Source organism: Anopheles marshallii, chromosome 3 (assembly GCF_943734725.1).
Source record: "Anopheles marshallii chromosome 3, idAnoMarsDA_429_01, whole genome shotgun sequence".
Classification (NCBI taxonomy): domain Eukaryota; kingdom Metazoa; phylum Arthropoda; class Insecta; order Diptera; family Culicidae; genus Anopheles; species Anopheles marshallii.
Window position 1 is genome coordinate 58,076,360 of NC_071327.1, and position 3,984 is coordinate 58,080,343.

Below are 3,984 nucleotides of genomic sequence, written 5' to 3' on the forward strand. Positions count from 1 at the left end.
ATAGCTCACCTCCGTGTTTCGCTCGCCATTGGGATTAGTAGGCATAATTATGCTTCACGCTTACACATTCTCAGAATCAAGGCCCTACCACCGGTAACCATGGTGGTGCACAAGGTGGCGGCGATGGTTGTGGTGGTGATGTATGACAGTGTTGTTACATGTTGACAGGTTCTTCACTGAAGTAGGTGGTAAAACTAATTGCCAAACGATGATCATGCTTCCTTGGATCCATCCACAAGGGGCGTGTTTCATTTCGCCCTCTTTCCACACACACACACACACATAAACGCGAGCTAACACGCAATAAAAATACACCACGTCAAAAGGAACAACAACAACAAAAATCCTTCCCCAATAATGCACACGTCGTCTAAGCTTAACCTTGCTAGAGTTACACACCCACTTCGATTGCCGTGGCCGTTGGCCGATTGACATGATTGAAGGAAGCTTGGCTTGGTATGGAAGTTTTCCACTGTTTTTCCTTCCAAGCATGAGCAACAAGTTACACAGCGTTATGAAACGGTGTCCCGGTACGCTTCCCCTTTTTTTCCTAACCGTTCAAGATGAGCTTATCAGGTTACGGAAAGGGTCAACGAAAGGAAGGGTTTATGTTTACCCCGATACAAGCAACTCCGTTCCAGGTAACTTCCCTTTTTGCCGTCTTCCATGTAGCCACTTGGACGTGCTTTGTTAGTTTGTTCTCGGGTTTTTCTTCGCACAGTAAACCATTGTGTGTATATATTTTTCCCCCCGGACAAGGACGAAAGGTCCTGAGTTAAGTTCGACCGAGACGGTTCAGACACGGTGCCCTTTTGCTCTTTAAACCTTCCAAACCTTGAAGATGATATTAAACTGGAGTTCTTTTTTTTTGATATTGTTTTCTTAAGATGTTCGTTACCTTTCCCGCACCGAATCGCTCTGATTGGAGAAAATAATCTCATTTAAATACATCCCCTTCCCATCCACCTTTTTCTCGTTCTGCGCCTGTGCCTTTGTGTGTCTACGACGGTTGCCCCCTACGATAGGCTAGAACCTTGGGCAGGAAAATTCCTTCCCGAGGTCGGGGAAATTTTGCGGAAAGTATTTTAATATCATGCCGTCTACCGGGAATTCGAAGCATTCGAAGTTACTTATTGATTGAGCATTACGGGAGCAACCGACAAAGAGCAATCACTTGCCAGTCGATGCCAATAATGAGTCACGTGGGCCGATTTGCTTGTGGTGCAAAATCCATAAAATACTTCCCAGTTTTTTTTTTCACTGAAACCATTATCTATGGAGCGGACCCCAAAGATGAAAGGATATCTTGTTATTTACCCCCCGACTCTTTTTTTCGCTACTTTCCGTTATGAAGCTTCTTTGGAACAAGGTATCAAAAAAGTTCTATAAAAAAGAGTTTGCTACGGGGGTGGAGAGCACTGTACAAAAAAAAGCCTTCAGAAACGATCCCAAATGAGCATCCTTTGGTCCCACATGTGATATGAAGCGATAAATGCGATCGGCAACATTGCCAGTTTGTGTTGACTGCTAACCTTTTGCACCGCGGCCGTCTTGGTAAAGGTTAGGGGTTGAAAATGGCGTTCCGGACACCAGACGCACACGGTATCACCATCATCATCAGCATCGACATCATCATCATCATTACACTGCACTTTTACAAAATGTTTCCATCGTGCTCCCAAAGGGTATTTCTTGTGCTTGCTCAATAAGGCTCCATCGGGTTGGCACCCACACACAGGGAGCCGCAACCATTCAGGGTCGGCTTTCAGGCAGCAGCTACCCAGTGGCAATCTGTCTCGCAACCGGTGCGCTTTCTGGCACCTGGCAGCAATATTTTTCCTCTTTCCTCCATTTTGCAGCCATTTCTCCGCCGGATGTTTGTTTGATATATGGCCAGCAGATTGCTGACCACCGGACAGAAACGAATCGAAATGTAATTGGACATTTTCAAAACACGCCGCACCGTTGTGGGCAGGATTTGGCTACCCAGTAGGGTTATTTATTAAGCTCGCTCAAGTGCGAACAAGTTATCATGCATCGGCAAAAGCAAACAAGGACGACAAAAAAAAAACGCCATCCTCGCGTATCCCGGCCCACTCCCTTTCACCCTTTGGCAGTAATTTATCAACCGTTCGGAACGCGCAAACCCGAACCCTGGACGGCCCGGCATGCGAAACCTCATTTGTCTGTCAGCTGCCGTAGGGTGTCACATTTCCCGGACTTGTTGAATCGGTCGCCTATCTCTGCCCATTGGCGTTCGGTTGTGCCCTGTGCCCTTAATTTCCCATAATCAACCAACCGCCAACCAATGCGATCCCCGTGTTGTTGTTTGTCGTGCAAAGCCCAGTTCATCCATCAAATTATTGATCCGTGCGAAACCGACCGATGGGACCAATAACGTTGGTTTGGTTATCGCGTCGCGGTGGATGAATTTTATTAATTAGCCAGATTACGGCACTTCCAGCGCAATCGATACGCGCACATAAACCGTGATACGAGAACGTTTGCGTGCGCAAGGATGTAGTGAATCATTTGCAAAACCCACAAAAAGAACGCCAATTGAAGTGCACGGTTTGGGTAGGAGGGTGTTGGAAAGGATGGTCTGGATGGGGGTGGTATGGAATAAATTACAATCGTACCGGCGCTGCTGTTCGGTCGGATGGGCAAATTGTGCACCGGATCGGTATCCATGCCATGCCACAAAACCACCGTTCAGCCACACACTCGGGAAGGGGGAGCAAAAAGCTCCTACAAATCTCGGTATTTTCCCCTAAAAAAAAGTCCAATAACCGGAATGGGACATAAACTTTCCCAGGCAGAAACTGCCTCGGTTTCGCTGAGGGTGATCGTTGGATTGGAATAAGGTGAAAAGCAAAGGGGACACGATACAAAACTTTCCAATCGAGACGAACGATCGAAACAAACGAATCTAACATCTCGCCCGGATGTGCGCTGTCGTACGGAAAGGTAATAAAAAATGGACATAAATTTTCCTTCGCCCGGTACGTTCATCCATTTCCGCCTCCAGCAATGTTCCCTTCCTGCCGGGCAATTGATCATGGTTAGGGCGTCTGGCGTGAAGTACAAGCGATTGATTAGCTATTGATCGCACCAATCGAACGCTCATGATGATGGTCAGCTCGAATGTTTTCTGATGGAAAAACGTTAACTTGCAGACGGGTGGGAAACATTCCTAAACTTAGTTTTAATGTAGTTTCATTTTCACAAAACTTGAAGTCGAATTATAAAGAAGGGAAGGAGCAAGTACAGGCAGTTCCCGCGATACGTTCCTCTTACACGTGGATTTGGAGATACACGGCTTTTGGAAATTTGACAGCTGAATTAATTTTTAGCAAAAAATCAAAGCAAACAGGTGAAAAATTGGTCGAAAAAACCCTTCCCTTGTCGTATAAAAAAATTGGATTTTAGTGTACTTTATTATCTTTTTGCAACAAGTCGCCTGAATTGATGAATACATAAAGAGCAGAGAAAGAAGTCAACTATGCAACTTGAAAGTATATACGATTTTCCTCCCGGATTCGACTTACGCGGGTCTTTCCCGGATTATAGTGGTCCCCTATAATAGCGTATCTCGGGGACTGTCTGTACTTGAAATATTCTTTAATGTGTTTTATTTTTATTTATTCTTTACAATTATCAAGGACTAAACTATCCATGTTTAATAATGTATTAACAATTTGTTCGTTGTGGTTGTTTAATATAATACGGCAAAGAGTCGTCATTAAACAATCGTGTAATGCAATTGTATTGTTGTCAAATCGCTTTACTGAATTAAATTAAAGTAAATAAATTAACTTTAAAATCAACGCATGTATCTTGTGTTGATCAAAGATTTGCTTTGTTTTACCTTATGAATTTAGTTTAATTGTCTGCTTACATGCTCATTGTGTCGTTATAGTCATTCTACACAGTTTTCACCTGTTGAAGCAATCCATTCATTACGGCATTTGTTCGGTCAACCAT